The 23,251-nt window shown below is 40.5% G+C and overlaps 1 protein-coding gene across 3 annotated transcripts in view; it reads right to left on the minus strand.

Moving 5' to 3' along the window:
• Window positions 1-23,251, minus strand: part of SPATS2L (spermatogenesis associated serine rich 2 like) — an 83,009-nt gene that overhangs the window by 48,054 nt on the left and 11,704 nt on the right. For 2 of the 3 annotated variants that reach the window (XM_051787097.1, XM_051787096.1), the window contains exon 2: window positions 15,657-15,733. The exons of the other annotated variant lie outside the window; for it this stretch is intronic. The gene's annotated coding sequence lies outside the window, so the exon portion shown is untranslated. The remainder of the gene's footprint in view (window positions 1-15,656; window positions 15,734-23,251) is intronic. 3 annotated transcript variants of the gene reach the window in all.

Below are 23,251 nucleotides of genomic sequence, written 5' to 3' on the forward strand. Positions count from 1 at the left end.
TTGACTTGCCATTTCTTTACTGTACACTGCAGGTGTTACTGTGATTATAGCCTTCCACCAATAAATGTGGTGCTGATTCAGCTAGTTTGCAACTTCAAGCTGTTTCAAGAAGACCTGGCATGCCACACATAACATGCCCTCAGTTTCTTTCTTCCTTTCTTTCTCTCTTTTTTCTTTTCCTCTTAAGATAAAGAACAAAAAGACTTATTCCTCTACACTTCACACTCTTCATTAATATGCATATTACAGCTGTCAAAATGAAGATGCTAAAACTGAGTTGGAGCTATTTTTCATTCACCTTCTCCAAGGACAGATAATTGAAATAACATGCATAAAACACTTGCTCGTTTATATAACTCAGTCCAGCACTGCTTGTTACATAAAATACAGATGATACATTAAAAGGAAAATGTCAGTGCAGCACTAATTTTTAAAAACATCCTTTATGGCTATACTTAATAGTCAATAAACTTAATTTTCTCATTGTAGCATAAACTGATTTATTGACTTAACTAGTATTTTTCCTTTGATGGTATTTTAATCTCTGTATTGAACAATTACTTCATTTCTAATCCTGTGACAAAAGATTGTAGCACATCAATAATTTTACAAACAAAATAGTCCCACTGAAGTTTACAAGCTTTATCTCCAGGCTAGGATCTAAATTTGAGTTGCTACATTCTCATCCTGAACTCGTCAGAGAAGCTTCTTTCTGTCTGAATTGTGGAACATCAAAATACAGCCCTCAACTGAGCCCTAAAGGCAAGGGACAACAGTACTTTGCGTGTCACCAACAGCATGCACACAAAGGAATGTTTGGAAAAAGATCTTTGACACAATATTTTCTGCAGTGGCCAAGATTAAGCTAACACCAGCACTAATTTAAATGCACAAAACATACTGTATATATGAGAGGTTCTCAGCTTGAATGTCAGCTTTCTTGCTTGTATTTGTGCTCCTGAAATGTCACTGCATATCATGCCAATAGGACTTCCAAGAAAAAGGAATAAAAAAAAAAAACCAACAAAACCAAAAACCCAACCAAACTACAAAAGCCCTTACATAAATGGGTCATTAATTTCTGATACAAATTTCCAAATGCATTACCTGGAACAGGAGATCACTCTCACGTTTCTTGTTACATCCTGACCTCACATACTGACAAAAGGGTGTTTTTTCTATATCTAATACACACATCCAAAGGAGACATTTTACTTGCCTTGTAAAATGAAGCATTTCAGTAGCATTCAAAGAAACGCTGCAGAGAAGACTGGATTAGTTTTGGCAGTGTTTTACTTCTCCCCCCTACCAAATGAAGCAATTCATATTACTCCATGTAGGTTTAAGCTAACACAAACCTGAACCAGGGCATCCAAGGTGCTGGCACATGCTCTGTCCTGCTGACCTTAACTGCGAGCAGCAACATCCAGCAGGGCAGACAGACAGAAACAGCCTTTAACCACTGCAGAAAAATATGCTAGAGTTCACCTGCCACAGCCTTCATTATATGGCTGCTTGCCCAGCCTTTACAGAAGTTTCCTTTCTGTCTCCAAGCAGCTCTAAAAATCCCTCTGCTTCTGTACTCAAGTTCCAGAGAATGCCTGCCACCTTCCTAATAGTACCACCTTTGGAGGTTTTTGGCCCACAGACACCTTCCAGCTACACAGGTCTTCAGGTAAAGTTGACAAACACCCAGTTTATACAGCATTTTGCATGGGTGGGATTGCCTGCATCTAAAGAAGCAAAGAATCACAAGAACAACTCCGAGTCCTACTCCTACTGCAAAACCAGGCACATTTAAATTTCAGACTTCAAAACTGTATCAGAGAGAAGAAATATGCTCCCCTTCTAACAAACTAACAAATCTCCTTGCAAATACACAGAGGGGGAAAGGAGTTTATGAAAGCATAAAGATTGCCAGAAAGATACGATTTGTGAAAATATCCTGTCAGTAAGTTCTATCAGAGTGGAGACTGTGTGTGACACCCGTTCCACCATTTCTGACATCTGAAGATGCAACTTTGGCAATGAGGAACAGAAAATTCCCCATGAAACAGCACACAATAGTCTGGTGTTGGAAAGATTTCCCAGCTGTGGGTTTATGGATGAATAGTTTCCTACACCCCAAAAAATGACATAGTTCCTCATCTGCCCACTTCAACTGCTTCCTTTTATAAGGTAGTCCCAACCCAGCACAGTAAGAATCCCATGTCTAACTGACAGCAACCTTGCCAGTGCTTCTCTAACCCCAGCCACCGAGTAAGCTTTCTCTGCTAACAGAGCAACTATAGTTTACAACTTTGCCACTCAAATTTGTTCATGAAGTAGAACAGTGCTAGAATGTGGATTTGAATAAATTATCTTTAATTAAAAATGAAATGAAAAAATTAATTTCCAAATAGTTCAGTCAAAATCCTCCAGCTCCAAGAAGCTAGCATGCAAGGTATGAGAGGAACAAAGCAACCACAATTTTAGAGCCACCTTCAAAAAATAGGATGGAAACGCTAAGTACCTGTGCTAGTTTTGGTTGGGATGAAGTTAATTGTCTTCACAGTAGCCAGTATGAGGCTGTGTTTTGGATTTGTGCTAAAAACAGCGCTAATAACACGGGGATGTTTAGTTACTGCTGAGCAGGGTTTACACTGAGTCAAGGCCTTTTCTGCCTTTCACCCCACCCCACCAGCGAGGAGGCTGAGGGGCACAAGAAACTGGGAGGGGACACAGCCAGGACAGCTGACCAAAGGGATATTCCATACTATATGATGTCATGCTCAGCATACAAAGCTCTCCCCCATTCCACCAGGGAGTGAAATAGCAGCTGTGGGGTGCTTAGTCGCTGGCTGGGATTAAACCATGACAGTATCTAATGAGATCGTAGCAGCCTGCGTTATGCTTTCATCTTCTCCGCTCCTACTTTCTCTACAGAATTACATCTCATTTTGAAATGGGATTCCTATCTATCCATATATATTAGATTACACTGTCTGGCCTGCAGACCTCCCTGTGCTCCAGGTAAAGGCAAAACCATCAGAATCAGAGACACATGGCCTCCATTTCACATTTCACTTTGACTTTCATTATAAAGAGGTGCTACTAGAGAACTGCAGATGAAGGCTGGGATGCAATTTTAAGCTAATATTGTTGTATCAGAAAGACTGACAAAACTGCAAGATTCAAAAATTCAAGTATTTCAGAAAGGAATTATTTTTGTTTTCACACTGATTTTATTTAAATAGCAGAAGAAAAATTTACATTAGGTCAAAGGCCAAAAGGGCAAACATTAGCATGCATATGATTATGAGTTACAATAATTAATGTCCTCACTTGTGCACAAAACCCTGCCATTGGTTGCAAAACTACAGAAACAGCACGATTTAGACACTTGTCTTCACTATCTTGAGATTAGCAATGGGTATGATCTCCTATTTGCTGTAGTCTAGTGTCTAGGGATGAATATAATAATTAAAAAATAAATGCATAAACATAACCAGACTCAGGAGCATCTAGGCTATAATAACAAGTGTCCTCCCAGCTGTCCTTTTAGCCTTCTGTGTCATTAGATATGAACACATTTAGTAAAAACAACGTAAAGTGTAGCTGGTATTTTCCCAGTATTGTTCTCTGCCTTTCTAAAGATTGTATGGAGAAATTTTGTATCCACACCATCATTTTCTATTTCCTGCTTTTCAGAAGTTCGAGTATTAGCCCCTTCAGGCTAGTTAAGTGCCCGAGTGTAAGTTTCATGGTATCTGAGGCCTTTAGAATCCTTTTCTTCAAATGCCTGCATAAACATATGTACGTGAGTGCACACACATTCCAGAATATTCCCCCTTTGCAGGGCCCAGTTCAACTACTGCCCCTGGTCACGCTTGTCTCAACCACAGAATGCAGCTGTTGTCTCTGCATTCTCCCTTCTGCTCACCTAATGCAGCCAGACTCCCTAATGGTCACCACACTCCGCCTGAAACCTACGGGCTGCAGAGCCAGAAACGTGATGCAGGAAATAAAACGTCTCACTGATTCCACATGTAGGTCTGGATTCCTACAGAAAAGAGGCATATGGTCCCCCATTGTTTATCACCTCCTCCTTGAGGATTTCTGAAATGACAGACACTACAATCTGAGAAAGAAGTGAGTTCTCGCAGAATCACAGAACATGCTGAGTTGGAAGGGACCCACAAGGATCATTGAATCCAACCCTTAGCTCCGCACAGGACCATCCCTAACAATCCCACCATGGGCCTGAGAGTATCATCCAAACACTTCTTAAATGCTGTCAGCCTTGGTGTTTTCACCACTGCCCTGGGGAGCCTGTTCCAGTGCCCACTCTGGGTGAAAAATCTTTTTCTAATATCCAACCTAAATCTCGTTTGACAAAACTTTAGACCATTCCCTGGGGTCCTGTCACTGGTCACCACAGAGAAGGGATCAGTGCCTGCCCCTCCTCTTCCTCTCATGAGGAAGTTGTAACTGCAATGAGGTCTCCCCTCAGTCTCCTCCAGGCTGCACAGACCAAATGCCCTCAGCCTCTCCTCATACGGCTTCCCCTCAAGGCCCTTCACCATCTTCACTGCCCTCCTTTGGACGCTCCTAACAGCTTAATATCTTTCTTATATCATGGTGCCCAAAACTGCCACAATATTCAAGGTGTTGCAGCCTCCACTGTAAGAGAGTCCTGCAGAGGAATATTCTAGCCCTCATCAAGATCAAGTTGAGAGAAGGTCAGAAGAAAGGTACTTGGACTGGCATCTTCCTCAAACTCCATTAATATTTAATCCAAACAGTTTACAGGTATTCAGTAATAAAACTATCTTTTGACAGACTATCAGACAAGATTTTGGGTGTATTTCCTGTAACTGGTCCACAGACAACACACCCTTGTTACAAAAGCAAGGCTGCTTGCAAATTCTCTTGCTGTACAGTCTTTGAATGCTGGGCCTGTCCTAAGCTAAGCTCTTCTTTAACACAGGTTTCAGTGTGGCTTCCCCAAAGATTGGTGTCACTGCACTAGCTGATGTTCATTCAAGGCAAGTGACTGACACCCTGTAACAGTTACCACCGGAGTTACCATCCCAGAGACCTCTGAGTATAACACCCTGGTAACTTTGTAGAATATACCTTGGGCTGAGAAGGATCCAAAAGGGTAGTTTATATTTAGGTCATTAACTTCATCCTGCTTCTGAGCAAAGGAGGTCAATTTTAAAAACCCATACAAATGTATAAAGAAAGGCCAGCTCTGCATTATTTACAGCAAATTAATGGAATGAAGAATCAGGCTACAGAAGGGGACGTGGGAGTCCTGTGTAGAGCAACGTATCTATGTTGCACAGACAGGTACCAGTATAAAGTAGACGTTCTGTAAGTGCTGATATATAGAGATATGTATATAGACACATATACATACCAAAAAATGCTATTTCCACTAAGGTTTTTTTGTTTAGTTAACTTGGAGTGTTCCAAGTTCTAGTCCAGTAGCAGTGGGTGGAAACAATAAATATAATAAAATGCTTTATGAAATAATCATATTTTAAGTAAAATAAATACAAAAATAAAATAAGTACCATTATTTTTAAAGCTACACAGCATTCTAAACACTGAAAAACATCCCCAAACCACACATGATAGTACATCTCTTAAACAAAACCTAGGAATTCAGATTCAAAAAATGCCAAATTTCTGGAAGGGAGTCTCGTTGCAAAGTAGCAGGTTTTTCCATGAAAGGGTATTTACAGGATAGAAAAGCTATTTCCTGGTGAACATTCAAGTGACTTAAGCACAACCTCTGAAAATTCCTCCCATCCTCTTTATCTTACTGATTAGTAGCCAAACATTTATTTTCAAGCCAGAGCTTTTCTGAAGTTGCACAACCTGCCATGTGAAGCAAAGTGCCAGTAATTTGAAGTCAACAGTTTCCCACCTAAATGGTTGTACATAGTACCATGTGTTTGAACTCCCTATCCATTGGGTTTTGTCACCTGAACAACTATCAGATATATTGCTGAAAGGATAAGAGTGGTCAAATGCACAATTAGTTCTAAACTGAGGTGACAGCACTTCCCAGTGCTCTTCTTTTTGACCTGTACAATTTATCCCACCCTTTTATCTACGAAGGGAACACTCAATGGCACTGACTCCACACCACATTAAGAAGCTATACTAAACTACAAAAATACTAAAAAGCTGAAATAGGATAAGGCACAAAGTCTCCCAATTATTTTTAATTTCAGAGTAGGAAATTATCAATTCATTTAAATCAGAACTTCTGAAAGAATGAAGAGTCCTGTCCTATAAATGCTTATTTAAAGAAAATGAAACAGTTCAAATGGCAGAGACCAAAAATATTATCCCAGCAGCCTAGTGACAAGGAAATGTCCCCAGCCTACAGATACTGAAGGTCTAGTGCCTGTTCCAAACCTGTCTTCTGCTACATTAGAAGTGTACTTTAACCCTGGGCCATTCTTGTGTTCATCTTCTAGAACCAGTTAAGAGCCAGCAAAGGCATTTCCTCACTCTAAAGTTCCAAAGGCAAGAAACCCAGCATCATTCCATCACTACTACAACTGCCAGTGGCTGCTCAGGATAAAGTAGCCACTTTTTTGGCTCCCGATATTCTCCACTGTGGGAACTGCACCCAGGGGCTCTATACCCTCTCCAGTCTGCAAGGGAATCTCTGCTGAGAGACTAGAGCCTATGTTCTGCTGGCTGGCATCCTAGAGGATCATCTGCAGAGCATCACTGTGATTCAGCATAAACTAAATTCCCAGTTTTACTACATATATTACACTGGTAGAGCAGAGCCCAATTCACAATAAATGGATTCAGCTACATGGTCAGTAAAACGATCCTCTCTGATAGGCAGGAAGGAGGGATGGGGGATCTGGAAAAAAAATTCAGACTGAGTAAACTCACTTTCCATAGTAAGACTTGCCAAAATAAACATTAGTGTCTTGCTCTTCCTGAAGTGCCTGAAGGAATCTTGCCAAGCATACTGATAAAGAGCAGTGAAATAGTAAAAAAAAAAAATCTACTCAAATTCTATATTTGCATGACCCTCCTGCAACACAAAACAAAAAAAAGGTTAACTTTCAGTTTTTACAAATGAGGTATTATCTTCCAAGTCCTTCTTGCCAGGGACTTGAGCTATTAAGTCATCTACACTGGCTCCTATTTCAGCTCAGAGTGGCATGCCAGGAGACAGCGCCGGTTCATTTGCTTCTGCGGTTGCCCAAATGTGGACTGCTGGAAGAGTATGGCATGGGAATGCTAACAGTGAAGGATATAAAGTGGTAGCACACCTCACCTCAATCACAGGGGTTTCTCTAAACAGTAAGAACAGAAGGACCAAAGTGAATGTCAGGAAGTGTTCAAATTCACCTTTGTTTTTGGTGTTAAGAAATAAAATTATCACAAGGAATAAAACTTCTACCAGCAGGCTGGTGCAGACAGAAAAGGATCAGTCATCAGAGCTGCCTGGCCAAGCACCCAGGGAAGCACAGCACTCATGAGTTGGCAAGTTTATGGTGAGGTTGAGAAAAGGAAGAACTTTAACAGAGCTCTAAAAGAACTCCCTGAAGTAAAGAGCTTCTGATGAGAGCTGATAAAGCCAAGTACTCAACTGGAGGCAAGACAGACCTGAAGAGGCCTTAATGCAGCAAGGCCTCAGGTGAGTAACATATATTCAAAGCAGACTTTATGAGTCAGTGAGGCTGTGCATATGCTTGAAAGTAAATATCTGACTTACATGTGCCACAGCAGTCTGAACCTTCCAAAGCCAAACACTGAAACTAAATGCAGCCTTTCATTTTCTAAAACCGAGTCACCCATATAAGTCCTTTGAAGAAGATGCAAATTTTTCCTTGAACAGTATTTTAAATTATTACATTTACATATATGTACACACACAAAATGTATGTACATAAAAGCTCTAAAAATGTTTACAAGTTCCTTTAGTAAAATGGCCTGATCTATACCCACGATGAACACACAGGCCCAGCAGTATTCCCATGTTAACAGTATCTGTAGAGTCAGACACTACATTAGAAGCACTACCAATGACATTTGGGTATTCCCAGATTTACAACAAATGCTACTCCTTCCTCTCCTCCCCCACCTTCCTACTGCCAAAGAAAACATCCATTTTCTATGTTATCAAAAGGTATTCCTGGAAACAACAACAAAAGCATATAAATAAGTTAAACTATAATTACTTATTGTTCATACAGTCCTTCAACCTAATTACTATTACACATTAAATATGTGGCTATTATACCATTTACCGGACTTTGAACTGTACTTTTTAGAGAAAAAAAACACGAAAGAAAACAAATTATTCTTTTCAGCTGAAACGCACACCACCCCATGTAATCAAAATTGTAAAAGCACAGTCAATCAATGCAGACTGTGTACTGCCAAAATGTGCAAAGGCACCTTAACCAGTCTTCCCTCTCATATCCACCCCAATACTCAGAAGACAATGCCAGAGAACTTTTCTGCTTCTGAAGGTCAGTAGCATATGAAGTGCTGCCTGACATGCATGAACCAAAGTTCCTGTTTAGCCAGGTGTATAACGGTTTTTTTACAAAAAAAAAAAAAATTACAGATTTCTTAACTTGGCAAAAGCAATCCTGGTAAAGCTGTTTGACTAGCTAGGACATGTGGACCAGCAAATGGAGTAATTTTATCCAGAGAATAAAAAGAAGGTATTTTGTTTATTTGATGAGGAACATTTTAAAGAAAATAAAAGTATGTGTTATTTTTGAGGTACTTTTCTCAAAGACAGCTAAACTCAGTTACACTGTACAGCACAGATATGTACTCTAGAGCACTTTTCAGCTCATCTGTTTGTGCCCACTCCCTGGAAGTGATCTTTGGTACGCCAGAGTCCATGAATTGATAAAATCTGTAGCATGTTAGACAGACTATTACTTTGCATCCATGCAGAATTTCTGCAGATGAATATTTAACACAGCTTTGGAGGATAATGTAAATATACTATTTGCTCCACAAAATCTAGTGTTCAAAAGCATCAAATTAAGCCCTCATTTGCAGTTACCACAAGGCCTTACCAGCTGAAACTCTCATTGCGCTAAAAGGATGCCAAGTCCATTTACCTTGGGCAAACATGGATACCAGCACATTTTAGATGCTGTACAGGGCTTGTGTGGCAATGTTTTGGTAGTGGAGGGGTGGCCACTGGTGTGGTTGCTGAGAGAAGCTGCCAGAAGCTTCCCTCATGTCTGGTAGAGTCAATGCCAATTGGCTTCAAGATGGACCCACCTCTGGCCAAGGGTGATCCCGTCAGCAACCATGGTAGTGCCTCTGGGATAACACAGTTAAGAAGAGGGCAAAAAAAGAGCTGTGCAGGAGCAATTGCAACCAGAGAGAGGGAGTGAGAATATGTGAGACAGACAACTCTGCAGACATCAAGGTCAGTGGAAAAGGAGGGGGAGGAGGTGTTCTAGGCACCGGAGCAGACATCCCCCTGCAGCCTGTGGTGAATACCATGGTGAAGCAGCTGTGCCCCTGCAGCCTACAGATGTCCACAGGGGAGCAGAGATCTACCTGCAGCCTGTGATGGACCCCACATAGGAGCAGGTGGGTCCCAAAGAAGGCTGTGTCCCTGTGGGAAGCCCATGCTGGAACGAGCTCCTGGCAGGGACCTGCTGACCCTTGGAGAGAAGAGCCCATGCTGGAGCAGTTCCTGAAAGGACTTGTGACACTGTGGGGGAACCACGCTGGAGCAGCCTGTTCCTGAAGGACTGCACCCTCTGTAAAGGGACCCATGCTGAAGAACTGCAGCCCATGGGATGGCCCCATGTTGGAGAATTTCACAGAGGGCCGTGTCCCATGGCAGGGACCACACACTCTTCCCCTGCTCCAGTGTGGGGAGTCCTTCCCCTGAGGAGGAAGGAACGGCAGAGACAACACGTGATGGACTGACCGTGACCCTCGTTCCCCATCCACCAGCACCGCTCTGGGGGAGGAGTTAGAGAACTTGGGAGTAAAGTTAAGCCTGGGAAGAAGGGAGGGCTGGGGGTAAGGCTTTTAAAATTTAGGTTTTATTTCTCATTATCTTACTGTTATTGACTGGTAATAAATTAAGCTAATTTCTCCAAGTCTAGTCTGTTTTGCCTGTGATGGTAATGGCAGAGTGATCTGTCCCTGAGCCTTTTGTTATGTCTTCTCCCCCCTATCAGAGATGGGAGGGATAGAGCAGCTTAGGTGGGCACTAGGCACCCAGTCAGGGTCAAGAGACCACAAGCACACAGAAAAGCACATTTTGTACGTGAACTTCAAATTGCCCCTTCAAAACTGCTAAATCTCTCTTCTCATTGCTGTTAATGAGGAACACTACAACAGCACTTACAAGCTCTCATATATTGCACGTAGGCACTATCAAAGAAATGTGCTGGTTAACAGAGTTACCACACTGAGCAAGTCAAATTCTCAGCAAGTCAAACTCCCAGTACCTCAACTTGCTCTAACCATTCTGTAAGCAGCAAGAACTGGCAGACAATAAGCTGAGCTGGCTAGGAGTTTTCCAGTCAAACAGGAGGTTTGTTGGGGTGGGTGAAGCCACTGCAGCATAGCTGAAACATTTCTCAAACATCTGCTGAACAAGGCTTCCCCAAAAAGCTAATTGAATTCCCTATTAGCTAGTTATCTTTTCCCAGAGAGCCCAAATCACAGCAAAACTTGGGATAAGCGAAGTTCAGTTTAACAAAGCAGGAAGTTACTGTGGCTTGTGCAAACACAGAAGTGCTGACCTCAGCGTTTACCCAGTAAAGCCCTGTATCAGTCATGTCTTTCCTTCACTCTTCTAGAGCCTTCCCAAGTAAAGGCAAAGGTGATTCCTGAACACCCAGGTTTTTTTCCTAAGTGTCTGACTGCATTTTCATGACGCCATGCATGAAGTTATCATCTTCATTCATAATGAGCAGTTCTGGCAGTCACTTGTACAGATTTCTTACCCTAGACAAAAGCACAGTCAGAGCTGCCACAAATTCATATCTCCAATTTAGCCATACACCAAAACAAGCAGGGCTGGCTCTGCAGGCAGCAGATGTGAGCTGTGACTGGATTTTGTGGCTAACAGAGCTCTATCACTGGCACCCAGAGAACCAAAGATTTTGGCTGAAGATCCTTGTAGTTGCTCAGTATTTGGACTCTCCAACAATGAAAAAAGGAAAAAAAAAAAAAAAGAGACCCATGTATGAGAAGCCAGGATGAGATTCAGGTCCACTGGCTGCCTTCCTTAAATATGCAGAGTTCCCAATAATATTGACACAGGTAGAGTTGTTCCAAGACCTGAATTTTATCCCTCGCTACTTTTCCAGGGGTTCTGCTCATTAACTGCAATCAGATAGTCTAGCCACCTTGCTCACAATCAGAGCACAGCAAACAGGGAAATGCTTTAGCTGTTTTTAAACTGCCTGAACTGTGCACTTGGAGGAAAAATACAAGAACTCTTTCACCACTTTCTCCCCACACACACCCTGCTTTTAGATAGAGCACAAATTATTGCCTTGATCCTCCATTCTAGCAGAATACACACTCCATCCTACTGCCCTCAGAGAAGGCATTTGTTCCTTTGCTGCTGAGGACAAAGATATCCACAATTCTTCCAAACTACTCCGAGTGCATGCTCCATAAAGAGAATAAAAAAATGGAAGTTATCACTGGCAAAGAAAAACTACTAATCATGAACCTTAACAGCATGAATGATTTCAGAACATACTGGAAGGGAGCAATTTGTTTCTGCCTTCACCGGTTGCCTGCCTTTTCATGAATATGTTCAGTCCTCCCCATCACTATAGAAAAGTTTCATTCAAATCAGTGCTTCAGTGTTAAAAAGTCATGAGAAATTGCATAACACCTTATATGAAGGTGCTGAAGTCTCAGTTTCACTGTGCCTACTGCGGGACCAACCAAATCCCATAATGTCATCTCTCTCCTGGAGTGACAGCATCAACTGACAAACCCAGTAAGAGATCTGAAGGGGGCCACCTAGAACATTCACCAAAGGTTTTGTGATGCTTTTCACCACCATGAACAAATGCTTATCTGTCTTAACAAGTGCAATAAAGAAGGGTCAGAAATAACAGAGCAGACCAAATATCCTAAAAATAGAGAATCAATTCAAGAACTCAAAAGTCTCCTTTAATCTCAATTATTCCCTCTAAAAATTATGTGAAAGCTCAACCTGCTTTCACTTTCAGACTTTAATACTGATCAAAGTAATCAGTGAACTCGAATTTGAATTATCTTTGCTCTTTGTATCACACAGTTGCCATTTATTTTTCATTGACAGCAGCATACATGACCAAAAATGAGGTGTTGCAGGGAAGAATAGGGACATTGACAGTAATGTCTCTGATTTTTTTTTTTTTAAGAAGTGAACTAGGATTTCATTCCTATTTCAGATTTTTTTTTTTAGTTTTTCCATTTCCTGGGATAATCACATAATTCTAATTCTTTATGTTTCAATTTCGAAAGCATTTTATCTGTCCAGTCTCATGGTAAATAAGACTTGTAGATTATTTAAGGCACAAAATTACATATTTATACAGACAGTAATAAAATGCATCTATAGGCAATTAACAAACTACCCATTTTGGAGATAATTTGGCCAGTGTGAACATCAGACCTTTCTCCAGAATTCCTCCTGCAGGACAGAGTCAGCTTGAATATGCAGGTCCTATTCAGAGAAGGACTTAAGTGCTACTGAATTCCATGAAACAAATTTTTTGAGACATTTTTCAGAGAAAAACAAACTTCAGCACATTCTTAGGAGTATTTCTGAACTCTTTCAGAAGTGTGCATGACTCTAATGAAAATGTCATATCTGCACATACAAGAAAACCTTTTTAATCAAGAATACTCTGTTCTTAATATTTTACAATAGGGTTTTGTTCTTCTGATAATTCTTTTTTTAGTATTACATTAGTAAGTAAAAAAAAAAACCCACTATAACTTGGGGTTGTGCTGGATCTGACTGGGACGGAGTTGACTTTCTTCATAGCAGCCCATATGGTGCTCTGCTTTGGATCTGTGGCTCCAACAGTGATGACAACACACCAGTGTTTTGGCTACTGCTGAGCTGTGCTTGCACAGCGTCAAGGCCACCTCTGTTCTCCCCCTCCACAGGCAGGCTGAGGGTGGGCAAGAGGCTGGGAGGGGACACAGCTGGGACAGCTCACCCAGAGTGGCCAAAGGGATATTTCATACAATGTATCTTTAAGTTCAGGAACAAAAACTGGGATAGAGGAAGAAAAATATGGGTTTTTTCGTTTTCAAGTTGGATGTTGTTTGAGACCGGCTAGGCACTGGTCTGCCATCACCTGATGTGCCATCTCCTTTGCTCTGCTTGTTTATTACCTCCTGAACCAAGCTTTTTTTATTCACCTACTAATCCTAAACTGTTTTCATCTCTAGAGTTGTCTTGATTTTGTTCTTCCTATTTTCTCCCCCATCCCACTGTGAAAAGCTGCTGTGGGGAGTGAGTGAGGAGCTGTGTGAGTGCTTGGCTGCTGGCCAGGATAAACCCACCACAGTAAGCCAAACAGAAAACCCATTCCAGATTGGTGTACTATTCTCTTCTCAAATTCTGATCTAGAACTTGCCTCAGTACTCAGTGTCTACAAAACTTCATTATTTCTCTAGATGTTTTAGGACACTTTATATCCAAATATCTGAGCTGAGTATAATCCTCAGCCCAACTACAGTCTCAAGAAGATTATCATTCTACCAAGGGGTAAAGAAGTGGAGAGAGAGTACAGAAAAAGATTTTCTGACTTGATTAAAAACTTTGGCCTCATGTCCAGAAGGAACATTTACACACACCAGCCATCTTTTAATAGCAACCTGAAGGCTTCTCAGAGCTGAAAAACTAGCCTCTGTGCAAATCTGAGGACTTTACTAATCTCCCTACTACTGCCCCTCCAAATATAGGATCTGATTCACAAATATGGACCTTCACTAACAAGACAGCAAGTTTCCTTACTCTCAGAGCCATAAGACATTTTTCTGATGTGGAAGATAAGTACAGTTGAAAAACTATCATATTTTCACTGAAATCACAGCACTGCTTCTGAGAAATCCTTGTGCTGTATAACTTTGCTGACAAGGGTGGAGATGCTTCCAAGGTATCTTGCTCTCTAGGCAGGCCATCTGTTTCTGACAGCTCGAGTTCTGGTCATCAACTGACCCCATGACTCACTTTAGTTGTGTTACATAAAGCTCATAGCCAGACAAGTAATATTTCATCATGTACTCAGCCACACTTGCAATCAGCAGATGTCCAAGAACCACTTTGGTCACGTATATTTTTAATTCTTTCCTTTGAGGAAATCACACAGCTCACCACTACTGAGTTTAGCATGCTGAATTATTAACTACCAGATTGATTCTATTCAGCCACTCCCTGTGAGCTTTCCACCACCAAAAGCTTTGAAAGTTTGCCATGTAGCAATTCTGTGTAAAAGTTTGAAGCAAAAAGGAAATCCTTAGGAAACAGCATAACTGCCCTCCACCAAAGAAAGAGGGTGTATGCAGTGAGTAACATGTGCAAATGAGAAGAGTTCTCCTTCAGCCTATTTATTATAATGACTAAGCACTTCATAAACCTCAATACATAATCTATTTAGCATCCTGACACCCACATTTAAGTGCAGGAGTATTGTTATCTCATTTTACAGATTTAAAATTGAGGCATAAAGTGATTCATTGAAGATTTCTCAGGAAGCTAGTCATAGGAACCACAGTCCAGATGTCCTAAGCTGCAAGTAAACTGGAGAACCTTAAAAGACATTTGAAAAAAATGGTCCATTACAACTTCACAGAATGCTGAGGTCATTAGCCCACTTGTTAGATTCAGGTTTGGAACAGACTGAACTCAGGCTTTTGTAACATGCTGGACAAACTGCTTACTTTCAGATAAAACAGCAAAAGGAATTATTTGATAGGTTTAAACAAATATTTTCTTTGAAATAAGTGGCAAAAACCATGGGGTTTAGACCAACTCTAAAATGAGGCAATTACAGAGACCCCATTTATTAGTTTTGTAGTCTGTGTTTATCTAATTCATTTGCTTTTATTACAACAAAGCTGCCCTTTCCCACTACCCTGTGAACACCTTAGACTACGTACGATATGACTTCAGAATATCACTTAGGCAGAACTTGCAGCTGCAAACCATGCCACACCTTCACAGTGGTTCAAGCAATTACTAAAGGAGGGAGGGAAATGAGGAAAAGCAGTAGGACAATATAATATAAGCTGGCTAGCTTAGTGACACAGAGAAAGAAGATAAAGGAGAAATTTATCTGGAGGGGTGAAAGACTCTTAAAATGAAATTGCCCCATCCCTGGGAATGTTCAGGTCCAGGTTGGATGGGGTCTCAGCAACCTGGTCTAGTGAAAGGTGCCCCTGCCCTTGGCACTGGGGTTGGAACTACATGACCTTTAAGGTCCCTTCCAACCCAAGACACTCTATGATTTCTATATGATTCAGCTTCCAAGATGTTCAAATAGGCTGCACTGCCCTGGTGAAAGAAGCCCTCAAAGTTCCTGGTTTCTTGTTCCTGCACTGATAGACTTCTAAGTAAAGAACCTTCCTGTCTGAATGATTAGCAAAGAGAGATATAAAAGGTATCTTACCACTGTGAATGACTCCAGTTTCTGTTCCTATTTTTCTATCCTCTCCAATAGACTATCTTCTGCAAAAATAGCTGGAACTTAAAAAAAAAAAAAAAAAAAGGTAATTAGTTAATTTACTCTTGATTTACTTTACTGCTCTTTCCTTACAGGAGACTTCTGCAAAAAAACCACTCCTTATTCCTTTCTTGCTCTGGTCAACACATGGGGTGCCCCTACCTGTTTTTACAGGGCTTATCATTTTTAAGAGCTTATCTTCACTGCCATGAAAGCTTAGGCAATTACCTAAGCCTTGCTGTTAGCCCTACTCTTGACCAAACATACAACTGTCCCACTTAAAACAAACCCATTTTTAAAATACATGTTTTAACCTCAAACTAGCCAGCATGTTCAGATGTGCAGAAGGATAAACCTAAGCAATGCAAATTGCTCTATCCATTCACACAAGAGGGTCATAGGTGCAAGTCACAGTAACTGGCCAGTTACCAATCAAACCCTCTGAGCAGCACTAGTGAGGTTTCACTGTAGTCATTCTCCAGAAAACAACATTATCATCTCAAGAACACTAACTCAGATGAAACAAAGGAAAACCCAAAGAGTGACATGAGTACTTTGTTCACAGTACAAGGTCTTTGCCTATTTGCATATAAATTTCAGAGGAACAGTCCCCATCGTTAAGGACACACAACCACATGGAAAGCTGAGAGCCTGTTTACTTTCCTACACAGACAAATGGAAATTGATTTTCCAATTTCATTAGCAAGGAGGAAGTAGTTAAGTTCTGCATTCTCTTCCACAGTTGCAAGGAGAAGGCAATCATGAACTGGTCAATGGTTGACCATGCATGTCAGACAGAAATTTTTCCTCTCTGGTTGCTATTGGGTTGCAGACTGGTATTTGTTTGCTTTGGAATAAGATCTGTTCAGCAGTCCCCCAGCTAACCCCTAAAAGTATATTGTGACATTTCTGAACATCCAGACTGCTGAAATCAGCCTCTACTAAGCCACTACGACTAGATTATCTTTGCTAATTTTTCCTTCTGTATTACAAAATACTCTCTGTAACAGACTAGAAGTGTGTGACTGCTGTCCTATTTAATCCATTTTATCCTTACAAAGCTACATGTTTTTCCAAAGTGAATTTTAGACTGCTAAAGTCCTGTCAGTATCACAGGTTTTACTTTAAAGCATGGCAGAAAGCTCTTAATTGCTTCTGCATCCGAAACAGCCAGATGTTCCCCGAAGCACTTCACCTGGCAAAGGCTCTCACAACAAAGACTCTCACAGCTCAGGTCCCAAAGTCCATTGCAATTTAAACACATATTTCTGCATGGCTTGCTGAGTCACAGCTATGTTCAAAATCAAAGGAATGAATAGAGCAATTTAAAATGTGACGCTTCGATGAAGAAATACAAGTACTCACACATGTCAGTGTTAAAGAGCACTTCTGGGTGTTGGAATCTACACAACAGGCACAGATCCATGAGATGAATAGAGGGGTTGGAAACCTGGTGAGGAAAGCATACCCAGTTCCTCGTGTTTGAGCAGAATACCCCAACCAAGCACTCAGGAAGAGGCCTATGCTATGGCCTTACCAATAGTTTGTTCTTTGGTGCAAGCAAGGGCAAGACTTGGTAATTTATTTCCTTCAGAGAGACACAAGGAAGGGCTGAGAACTCATCCCTTTTCTCTAGTGAGCAAGTGGATTAAAACAGAGTAAGACAGTAACCTTCCTAATAGTTACTGCATTTCTTACACCAACATATGGACATTTAACTCCTTCTAGCACTGTCTGTAGTCTGCAGGTGGTATTTTTAGGATTTAAACACAGCAAATAGATCATGCACATTATTTTACTGAGGCACCCTAGTGACTCTGCTTTTTTTCCTGCAAAATACACTGCCTGCTAAACCTCACTTTTGATCTTCAACCCAAGCTGTGGGAGAGAATCCTCTCCAACTTCACTGGAAGATTGAAATCTGAAAAAAAAAAAAAATCAAAATGAGAAGAGTTTTAAAACTTAAAAAAAAATCTATTTATTTTCCTCCTGCTCATTGACTTCTTTTGACAATTTTTGTCCTTTCAAACTTCATAAGATACTGAAGAAAGTGACAGGTAATGTCAGAATGCCATTTCCTGATGTGGTCAAGAAATATGGTATGAAATTAGTCAAGTTAGAATTATAATTGTTGTCCTTTGAGTGCTATTATTAAAAACTATTTTAAAAGACAAAAGAACAAGAACAAAAAATTTAAATGCAAGGTTCTTGTTTTGCATCACCATAAAGCAACAAATAGCCAAGACAATTGTATGCTATATGCAAAATTATAAAAATTGCCAAGTTTTATTGTGTGTTGTAAAGGTTTGTTCTTTCCGAGCAACATCACATCTATCATGTTTGACCAAATAAGATTTAATACCTTGAAAAAAAAAATTAATTCTAGGGGACATCTCTCCATAATTTGATCACTTTCCTAACTCACCATTTTGTACTGTCTCAATGTTCCATAGCACGTTTTCAAAGAAAAGATTATGCAGGAAATAATGACTCAAGGGAGGAGAAAGGAAATCAAGAGTAAAAGCACAACCGATAAAGGGACACTTATTTCATTTATGTATCCTCACAGAAAATACTGTTGCTTAACATCTACAAATGTTTCAGGTAATTTCCCATCATAATGAAAGGTCAATTCTTGAGGTGATTTTTATTTTCAAACAAAAAAGGACCCTAAAACAGGAAAGCATGCTGTCATTCAGCAGGTCATAGAATACAGACTCCTAAAAAAACAGTGGTCCATCCTCCTTTGTACCAGAGCCATGGTTGATGAAGGATATGTGCATGGAGATGACATGAAACCCCCCTTGCAGAACCTTCAACACATTGTCCCTCACTGCAGGGAATGAAGAGAAAAATGCAGAGCCTCAGATATCACATCACCAAACTGCACATCCAGCAGAGCTCAGTGACAAACAACTACCCCAAATCTAACAGAAGCCAAAAAACCCAGCAGGAATCAATGCTCATTGCAGCTCTAGAGACCTGTAGAAGATACAAATAAACCAAGTACTTAAATCCCTCTCCATCTTGAACTCTCACCTATTCAACAGTTCCCTAACCCTAGTATTAATGTGATATATGACACATACAAGCACCAGAACCAGGTACTAAATTTAAATCTAGACCACAACAGCTATTCATTGTGACACAGGCCTTAATGAATCTACAGAGCAGAATCAAAGCATACCACGAGCTATATAACACTCTAGACAGGGGTCCTCATCTTATAAAAATTTTCTTTATTTTTCAGAAAAGTAAAACAAGCTCTCAGACCACTTTTCTTCTGATGTATAAATCTGACCCTAACCTTAACCTAGGATTTCACAATATACTTATCACACAGAAGAGCTCGAAAACCTAAAACGCTGCACTCTGCTAATTCCACTATAGACCTAGGAGTCTCATAGATCCTAACAGCAAACATAATCTCCAATTCCCGTGTACATATCCTATACACAGTGCAAAATACAGTGCTAAGTATAGCCTAGTGACAAAGATCGGCACTGAAATTAACTGAAAGTAATTTGTCCCAGTCTGCTAAGAGTTGTTTGTTTGGCTTTGGTTTGGATTGGTTTATTGTTTATTTTTTTAAGAAGAAATTGAAACCTAGGTTTATAGGTGAAATCAGAGGCATGCTGAGCTGGGATGAATGCTGATAACACAAGTATACAATGGACTATGGCTAACTTTCTTTCCAGGATATTTCTCTGGTGAGGCCACTGATGGAACATTTAGGTGAGAAGGAAGTCAACAGAAGGCAGGGAATCTTCTACTGAATGTTGATATGACCAAGTGCAAAGACTATTTGGCATTTGCTGGTACACACACATAAAAAAAGTGAGATTTTGTTGGCAGTTTTGGCACTGGGGTTTTTTTGGTCCTTTTTGGGGTTTTGATTTTGGCCCAGCTAGCAAGTCACATTTCCCTAATGGCCAGTGCAGTTATTTAGCACATGGAAAGCAAACCTCCCTGTCTTTGACAGTTAAGCCTCAGCCTTACACCCAACACAGACTGTAAGCTCTGATGCAGTCATTGCAAATAAGGCTCCTTGTCTGTCACTGCTACACTTCAACACAGTTATAAGATCCTGGTTTGCATCTCAGTATTCAGTCAATTAATAACAACCCTGCCTGCCTTTACAACTAACCCACGATGCTCCATCTTGTGCACTACAGTTTCCAGCTCTGGCCAGGGAATGCAGTGTTAAGCACACTCAGCAGGATCCAGCCTTCAGAGGACAATTCATATCGACATTCACGATGTGCGTTTCTTATTACAACAAAAGATGCACATGGTTGTAAAGCAGCTTAAGCTCTCTGACTAAAACCATCCTCATCTGATATTTGCCAGAGATTGTATAGCAAAAGAATCTCTTGACTTCAGGACTGGGAAAAAACTAAATAAAAACTTCAGGATTGGACCAGCTCTCATCCTATGCCAGATTTCTGTCCAGTGGCACAAGTCAGATAAGAATACCACAGTATGGCAAAGGAGAGGATTCATGTTCAACACTGGCCCAGAAAGGAAGGAAACCTGCAAATGCTGTGTTGTCCTGTCAGGGTGAAAAATTGCTCTTGAAGGCCCTCATAGCATGGAACCAGACATACAACCAGCATTCTTTCAGTTTTGGCCAGCATGACACAGCATGATCTAAAACACAAACCAACTCTGGTGTTTACTATGATCTATACATCTTAAAGGACTTAAATATCCAGTTCTTCTGGTCTTTGAAGCTCTTCCTTGTTGTATGGAAACTCTGATGTGAGCTAGAGCATCAAGATGGGCTCAGAAGCTTTATAGATACATTTTTTAAAACAAGTCCTCATCCAGAGCCTGTAAGCACCTTTATTCTCCTAATAGTGATCTCCTTATTTCAGTTTGTTACTCCGCCTAATGTAACATCAGTCAACAATTTACTCTCAAAGTATTAATGGCCTAACCCAATTCTTCCTGACAGAACTGGAGCTGGAATAGATCCGTAACACAGACATATGTGAGCCAGATGACACTGGAAATTCCACACCACACAGTACGACACCTAGCATCTCATCAGATGAGAAATCTCTCTTAGAAGTCCATTGTCAGAGGAACAGGACCCACTGGAAGCCCAAAATGGTTAGAGGACCTAACTGTTGTCCCATTAAAGCACCAGCTCTCAGACAATGAGCATAGGGCAATGCTTAGAAGTTCTACTTCCTACAAGAATTGCTGTCAGCTTCCTATATGTACCATACTTCTGATAGATGAGGATAGTTTTTTCCACAGCTGGGAATGTTTTACTTGGATATGTTTATTTTTCCTCAATCTCTGTCTGACTTATACATATCTCCACTTATTTTACTTTACTCCACTATCGGAAACAGTAAGAGAGTTTCTGTAGGCAGACTATTTATGACCCTAGTACATTTACAGAAAGCTCTTTGCACCAAGAAACCCATCTACAAGCTCCCAGAAAAGCCTTGTTTTGGGAATAAACTTCATGAAAAGAGACTTATTTGTAACACAGCAATATGACTGTCTTAGTTATCTATTTCAGTCTGAAAGTGGAAAAAATTGATACTTTCCACTTTGCAGAACTCTCCAGTGGAGCAGGCAGAACAACAGAACAGCTACCCAGGCACATATGCTCTACTTGGTTCTCAGAGTGTCTGTATAGTTTATCAAGATCAGCTAACTGGAATTAAGAAGAGAATTTTCCCTGAAACACATGTCAAAATTATTTCCTTAAGGGCAGAAGAGGACTTCTGAAGCCACATTTGGAAATATTCAAAAAATGACATCTTCAGCCAAATGGTTATGACAGTTCTTCATTATTATTACTAAAGAAAATACTCCCCAACACATTCCAAGCTAATCTTTGCACCCTCTTCCCTGCCCTGAACTGAGGATGCACATAAAGTATGGCTGAAAAGGCAGTATCCCATCTGGAGTTAGCAAGACTGCCCAACAACACAAGCTATTATTTGTCAAGATTCCAGCTTCTGAATTTAATGAACTTGTAGAGAATCCTAGAAATAGTCCGATATACTGAAAAAACATATTTAATACGGAAAGCCTTTGGGAGTAGCCAAGTGGAATACTTGAGGAAAAAATTATCATTAAAGAAGCTGTAGAGGATTTACAATTCTGTTTTGTTTGGATCTGTACAGTAGCCTGGCCCATAAATAGAAACCAGTTTTTTTTTTTTTTACATTTACTTTGCTTTCTTTATTTGAGAGTTGTGGGAATGATGGTAACCAAGCAACGTCACAAAGCTGGAAACCGCTGGTTAAGACAATTGCTGATACCCTGATCAGCCAGGATGTGTTCAGTGCCTAGGAGAGCTATAGGATCTCCATTTTTTACACTTCAAGGGCCACAAGACCCTAAAAAGAATGAGGAAAAGATTCTGTATGATCTGTGGACTCTTTGTGCCTCTGTGTGAAAACTGCCTCCCTCTGAATTGAGTTCTGCTGCCACTTGGAGCCACCCTGAATTTTACTTGCCACTTTTGCACACTGAAAGGTCAATCTGTCAGGAGAGCTTCCTCTGGCTGAGGCTTGGGAACTCAAACACACTGTCTCAGACAGTGCGTTAACAATTAAAAATAACCTCCACAGATTCGTTAGAATATTCACTGCGGACCCAGGTAAATTTCAGTATGTTCATTTACACAGAACACAGCCTTATAATTAATGCTAAAAGTTGGTGATAAAAAGTGTAACCAAATTGAAAAAAAAAAAATCCACTATGTTATTTTCTGGTCAGAAACCTACCCTCCATTTCACCTCTAGCACATCAGAACAATTAAGTGTTTTACAGCTTCTATAACGAATTACAGCTGAAACACCTTATTTTCAATGTGACTGCAATCAGCACCATTTTCCAACTGGCACATCCTCCAGGTAATCTGTCTTCAGCCTCCCAACAGCAGGACAGAAGCTTCTGAAGGAAGTAGTACTTCATAGTTTGCACACTTAAGCAAAATCAGTTGTGTCCTCACTCTGTCAAACAGTTTTTATTCAGCACTTTATAAAGCAATTTAACTGCTCCAAACCAGACATTTTCTTAATAGAAAAGCCACTGTATGTATTTTTGTATATACATTTCAAGATATAATCATAGTCTAAGAAAGAGAAGTATGCAAATGATGCTTTTTTAAAAGTTAAAATTATTTGCTTATCTAAATAAGCAGAGGCAGAGAAAGTATGTCTGAGTGCATATTGATGAGGGCTTATTTTAGGAAACAAAGGGTGCCTACTGAGCACAGCCAACGTGTGGTGGACAGTGCATCAAGGCTGTGGATACCGAGTTTACACTGCAATTAACAGCACCTTAGTCTCACAGGCAGGGCAGGGAGATCAGTACCAAAAGCAACACAACTCGGCTATAGCAGATTTGAGCTTAACATACACAATATGCAGGTACTGAGAGTCCACAGGGTGCATTAAAAAGCTCAATCCTGCAGAACAGGTTTCCAACTTTTCCTCATACTGATATCCACCTGATACTGGGTTTATTGTGCATTACCAGATATCAAAGACTACAATAAATAAGAATTA

The sequence above is a fragment of the Manacus candei genome, unplaced genomic scaffold (genome assembly GCF_025592945.1).
Source record: "Manacus candei isolate 608988 ecotype Guabito, Panama unplaced genomic scaffold, ASM2559294v1 h1tg000023l, whole genome shotgun sequence".
NCBI classification, from domain to species: domain Eukaryota; kingdom Metazoa; phylum Chordata; class Aves; order Passeriformes; family Pipridae; genus Manacus; species Manacus candei.